Consider the following 6,897-nt stretch of genomic DNA (forward strand, 5'->3'; position numbering starts at 1 on the left):
ATCCAAAATGTCCTCCATACTGTAATCCATGGCAGTGCCAGAGGATCTTCTGTGGTTCTTCTTTAGGCACACATCTACGGATTACTCTGTTTGTACATCTCTTGAAGAGATATGGTTCATCCCAAAGATAGTACTTTGCATCCGTGATCAATTTCTTTGTTTGCTGCCTACTGTACTCTTTGGGTATGAATCTTACTGCCTTGTAGCTTGCAATATCTGCAAACCATGGCACTTCCTGGATGGCAAAGAGTTGGAAAGTTTTCAGAGATCTCAGTAAGTGGGAGGGACGTCCCTTCTACTAGTTCTATTCGGGACAGGTGATCTGCTACTTGGTTCTCTGTCCCTTTTATGTCTCTTATTTCTATATCAAACTCTTGCAGAAGCAACACCCATCTGATGAGTCTGGGTTTTGAATCCTGCTTTGTGAGTAGATATTTAAGAGCAGCATGGTCAGTGTACACAATCACTTTTGATCCTACTAAATAAGATCTAAACTTGTCAATGGCATAAACCACTACAAGTAACTCTTTTTCTGTGGTTGTGTAGTTCTTCTGTGCATCATTTAAAACACGACTGGCATAGTAAATGACGTGTAGAAGCTTGTCATGCCTTTGTCCCAACACTGCATCAATGGCATGGTCACTGGCATCACACATCAGTTCAAATGGTAATGTCCAGTCTGGTGCAGAGATGACTGGTGCTGTGACCAGCTTAGCTTTCAAAGTCTCAAATGCCTACAGACACTCCTTATCAAAGATAAATCGCGTGTCAGCAGCTAGCAGATTACTTAGAGGTTTGGCGATTTTTGAAAAATCTTTTATAAACCTCCTATAAAATCCTGCATGCCCCAAAAAGCTTCTGATTGCCTTAACATTGGCAGGTGGTGGTAATTTTTCAATTACCTCTACCTTTGCTTGATCCACCTCTATTTCCTTGTTCGAAATTTTGTGTCCAAGGACAATTCCTTCAGTCACCATGAAGTGACATTTTTCCCAGTTTAAAACCAGGTTAGTCTCTTGGCACCTCTTTAGAACAAGTGCTAGATGGTCAAGACAAGAGCTGAATGAGTCTCCAAATACTGAAAAGTCATCCATGAAGACTTCCAGAAATTTTTCCACAATATCAGAGAAAATAGAGAGCATGCACCTTTGAAAGGTTGCAGGTGCATTACACAGGCCAAATGGCATCCTTCTGTATGCTGTTTTCTCTTGATCCTGGGGATCTACTACAATTTGATTATAACCTGAATATCCATCCAGGAAGCAGTAGTATTTATGACCTGCTAGTCTTTCTAGCATCTGGTCTATGAATCGTAAAGGAAAATGATCCTTTCTGGTAGCTGTATTGAGTCTTCTGTAATCAATACACATACGCCACCCTGTAACTATTCTTGTAGGAACTAGTTCATTTTTTTCATTATGAACCACTGTCATGCCACCCTTCTTAGGGACGACTTGGACAGGGCTTACCCAGGGGCTGTCAGAAATGGGATAAATAATCCCAGCCTCTAATAATTTAGTGACATCCTTCTGCACCACCTCCTTTATGGCTGGATTCAGCCGCCTCTGTGATTGAACCACTGGCTTAGCGTCACCCTCCAATAGGATCTTGTGCATGCATGTGGCTGGGCTAATGCCCTTAAGATCACTGATGGACCACCCAAGAGCTGTCTTGTGTGTCCTTAGCACTTGAATTAGTGCTTCCTCTTCCTGTGGCTCTAAGGTAGAGCTTATAATTACAGGAAAGGTATCACCTTCTCCCAGAAATGCATATTTCAGGGATGGTGGTAATGGTTTGAGCTCGGGTTTATGAGGTTTCTCCTCTTCCTGAGGGATTTTCAGAGGTTCTATTATTCTCTCTGATTCCTCCAGATCAGGCTGAACATCTTTAAAGATGACCTCTAGCTCTGATTCAAGACTCTCAGTCATGTTGACCTCTTTTACCAGAGAATCAATAATATCAATGCTCATGCAGTCATTTGGGGTGTCTGGATGCTGCATAGCTTTGACAACATTCAACTTGAACTCATCCTCATTGACTCTCAGGGTTACTTCCCCTTTTTGGACGTCAATAAGATTTCGGCCAGTTGCTAGGAAAGGTCTTCCTAGAATGAGAGTTGCACTTTTGTGCTCCTCCATTTCCAGCACCACAAAGTCAGTAGGAAAGGCAAATGGCCCAACCTTGACAATCATGTCTTCAATCACGCCTGATGTGTATTTAATGGAGCCATCAGCAAGTTGGAGACATATCCGGGTTGGTTTAACTTCATCAGTTAACACAAGCCTTTTGATAGTAGATGCAGGTATTAGGTTGATACTTGCCCCAAGATCACATAGAGCTTGCTTGGTACAAGTACCCTCTAATGTGCATGGTATCATAAAGCTTCCGGGATCTTTAAGCTTCTCAGGTAAGCCTTTCAGAATGACTGCACTGCATTCTTCAGTGAGGTAAACTTTTTTAGTTTCCCTCCAATCCTTCTTATGACTTAAGATCTCTTTCATGAACTTAGCATAAGAGGGTATTTGTTCAAGTTCCTCTACAAATGGAATCTTTATTTCAAGAGTCCTGAGATAGTCTGCAAAGCGGGCAAATTGCTTATCCTGTTCCGCTTGGCGGAGTTTCTGAGGATATGGCATTTTGGCTTTGTATTCCTCAACCTTAGTTGCTGTAGGTTTATTGCCTACAGATTTGGGTTGGGAAGTCTTTTTAGAAGGGTTATTATCAGCACTTGTATGTGTCTGATCCCCCAGTGGCATTTGAATGCCAGGGGTGGAAGCTGGAGTGGCATTAGACGCCAGCTCCTTACCTGTTTCTAGCGTCTAAACGCCAGAACTATGCTCCCTTTGCGCGTTCAACGCCAATTCCTTGCTTGTTTATGGCATTGAACGCCAGGACTGAGCATGGTTTGGGCATTCAACGCCAGCTTTCCCCCCATTTTCTGGCGTTTAAGCGCCAGGATATTCTTCTCTGGGCTCTTACTGTTCTCAGATGGATTTTGGGTAGTTTGCTCATTTCTTGGCTTCCTGCTACCTTGAAGTGAGGTATTTAATGTTTTCCCACTTCTTAATTGAACTGCTTGGCATTTTTTTGTTATTTATTTTGACATTTGCTTTTCTATTTGCTTTAACTATACTTCCAAATTCATATTAGCCATTCTTGTTTCTTGTAGTATCTCCTTGAATTTGGCTAACTGTTCTGTTAGAAAATCTAATTGCTGATTGAATTCAGTAGCTTTATCTGCAGGACTGAGTTCAGCAGTTGCTGTTTTATCCTCTTCGTTGATGGAAGATTCACTACTAAGGTACAGATGCTGATTTCTGGCAACTATATCAATAAGCTCTTGAGCTTCTTCTATTGTCTTTCTCATGTGTATAGATCCACCAGCTGAGTGGTCTAGAGAAATCTGAGCTCTTTCTTTAAGCCCATAGTAGAAGATGTCTAACTGCACCCACTCTGAAAACATTTCAAAGGGGCATTTTCTTAGCATCTATCTGTATCTCTCCCAGACTTCATAAAGGGATTCATTATCTCCTTGTTTGAAGCCTTGGATGCTCAGCCTTAGCTGTGTCATCTATTTTGGAGCAAAATAGTGATTCAGAAATTTTTCTGATAGCTGTTTCCATGTCTTTATGTTGTCCTTAGGTTGGTTATTTAACCACCTCTTAGCTTGGTCCTTTACAGCAAATGGAAATAGTAATAATCTGTAGACATCCTGATTTACTTCCTTATCATGTATTGTATCAGCAATTTGTAAAAATTAAGCCAGAAACTCTGTAGGTTCTTCTTGTGGAAGACCGGAATACTGACAACTTTGCTACACCATGATAATGAGCTGAGGATTCAACTGAAAACTACTGACTCCAATGGAGGGTATACAGATACTACTCCCATATGAAGCAGTAGTGGGGTTAGCATATGACCCCAGAGTCTTTCTGGACTGTTCATTTCCACTTAGGTCCATGTTGGAGTAAAGGAAGTAATATGGATTTAAATTTTTTTTTGAATATTGGAAATTAAAAGGAAGATAAAATAAAATAAATGAAAAACTAAATAAAAATTTGAAAATTAGAAAACCAAATAAAATAAAAAATTGAAAACAAAAATAATTAATTAATTGAAAAGATTTGAAAAATTTTGGATATAATTTTCGAAAATTGAAGAAAGAGAAAAAGTGGTTAGGAAGTTTTGAAAAAGATGTGATTTTAAAAAAAATTTGACCAAGTTAACCAAAAGGATTTGAAAATAATGAATAATTAAAGGAAAAGATATTTTTTATTTTTGAAATTTTATGATGAAAGAGAAAAACATACAAAAGACACAAGACTTAAAAATTTCTAGATCTAATGCTCCTTGTTTTCAAAAATTTTGGAGGGAAAACACCAAAGAACACCAAACTTAAAAATTTTAAGATCAAAACACAAGGAAGACTCAAGAACACCTTGAAGATTCACAAGAACACCAAGAACAAAAGAAAGAACACCAAACTTAAAATTTTTAGAAAATCACAATAAAATTTTCGAAAATTAAAGAAAGATTAACAAGAAAACACCAAACTTAAAGTTTGGCACAAGATTTAATATATAAAAAATTATTTTTGAAAAAAGTTTTAAAAGGAAGATACCCAATTGCCAATAACATAAGCCAACGCTCTAGCCAACTGAGCTATAAATGTAACGTGTTTTAATATTGTATATAAAAAATATATTTTTGAAAACTAATATTTTGAAAAAGCACAAGGAAAATACGAAAAATACACAAAATAGGAAAAATCAAAGATCAAATAAGAAAATTTGACAAGAACAATTTGAAGATCAAGGAAAAACAAAGAACATGCTATTCGAAAATTGAAAGACCAAGAAAAGCATGCAATTGACACCAAACTTAGAACATGACACTAAACTCATAAAAAAACGAAAATTCAAATAAAGAAAAATAATATTTTTGAAAAATTTTTGAAAAGAAAATAAAGGACTCAGATTTAATGACTCTATAGCAACAAAAAAAATAAATTATTCCTAATCTAAGCAACAAAATAAACCTTTAGTTGTTCAAACTCGAACAATCCCCAGCAACGGCGCCAAAAACATAGTGCACGAAATTGCAATCACACTTTTGCAATCCGCACAACTAACCAGCAAGTGCACTGGGTCGTCCAAGTAATACCTTACGTGAATAAGGGACGAATCCCATAGATATTGTTGGCTTAAAGCAAGCTATAGTTATCTTGTTGATCTTAGTCAGGATGCCAATAGGGTTCTTTCGTTTTAATTGTAAAAAGTCAAAAGTCAAAAGTCAGGATGCCAATATGACGGCTATGGTGAGCACTCTTTTGATTATCAACAACCACCACCATATGCCTATGAACCCCCTCCTCAACATGACTTTGGACCACCATACTCACAAGCCCCTTTCCACCATTCACCTTCATATGACCCTAACACGTATCCACCATACCAACCACCTTACGAGCCAAATGAACCATACATAGAACCACCCCCATTCCAACATAATTACTCTCATGAACTACCACCTCAATATACACCATCTCCATATCATTATCAAGATGAACCACCTTCCTACCATGAACCCTTTTTCCCAACAAATGAACACTTCTATCCACCCCAATCCTCTATGGAGAAAGCACTTACCGATTTAAACTCTGCTATACAAGCTCTCGTCACCCAAATTGAACCACCGAATACCTTCAAGCTCTAGTGTATTTCTTTTTCAACCACAGAATGATCTCTCCATCCCATCACCACCATCCATCGAAGAGCACCCACATCCATCAATCCAAAAGCAACATGATCCCAATGATGTTATTGACATGGAACAAGAGAGAAGGGATCTTCTTCGCGAATCCATACTTCATAAGGAGCTAGAGGAGGCACTAAAGGTGAAGGTAGAAGAGACCTTTGCAAATGAAGGAGTAGTTGAAGGGAGTTGTCATAGAAAAGAAATCATCAAGGAGGAGTACGATTTTATACTTAAACAACTGGACAAAGCAGTAATTATTGAAAAGAAAAAAGTGGTTGCAGACTTAGGAGATGTTGAACCTCCATGGGAAGGTCAAGTCATAGAGCCTCCTTCCAAGACGTTTGAAATTGATGTTGAGGAAGGTGTACAACCTCCAAGGCATATCATAGTTGAAGACTTGGAAGAGGTTGATCAAGAGATGGAGATTCAAGAAGAAGAGGCACAACCTCCCATGCCCTTGGTGCGCAATGAAGAAGACATTGAATTGGAAGAAAGCTACCAAGAGGAAGAGGTTGATATTGAAGAAGCTTGCCAAGAGGTGGAAGTTGTCAGAGAAGAGCACAAGGGAGTGGAGCTTGCAAATTCATTAGAAACACCTCTCCCAAGGCCATTACCGTCTAACACAACGTTCAAGTGGGCAAAATTCCTATCCTTATCCTTTGCTTTCCCACTTGAATATGGGCTACTGAAGACGGATCTATTGTGGCATTAAGAGTAAGAGGAAGATGGTTAGTGGTTGGAGTTGTCAAGCAAGGTTCAACATGGTTGTGTGCTCAAACTTTAAACACAAAGGTTGGTGTAGAGCTCATTTGAATGGGTCTAGGATGTTGTTTGGCCGCTTCAGTAAGGATTCAGACTGCTTGCCACTTGGATGAAACAATATTGCTCAACAAGAAGACGGGTGTAAAAGCAAGATTTCAGACCCCGGAATTCAGTCTAGCAATCAATACTCTTGGGGCCTTGTCACTTGCTTTAACTTGCTTGAAGGATTTCTGCGCCTAGTTTGGGATCCTGGAGGCTACTGGAATTCCAAAAATTGGTGGAGATTTTTGGATGAATTCAAGCACAAGCTGCCATAGCAGGGAGCTCACCAAATGTCCAACTTAAGGACATTAACTAAAAGTGCTAGGTGGGAGACAA

This window comes from Arachis duranensis, chromosome 6 (assembly GCF_000817695.3).
Source record: "Arachis duranensis cultivar V14167 chromosome 6, aradu.V14167.gnm2.J7QH, whole genome shotgun sequence".
Classification (NCBI taxonomy): domain Eukaryota; kingdom Viridiplantae; phylum Streptophyta; class Magnoliopsida; order Fabales; family Fabaceae; genus Arachis; species Arachis duranensis.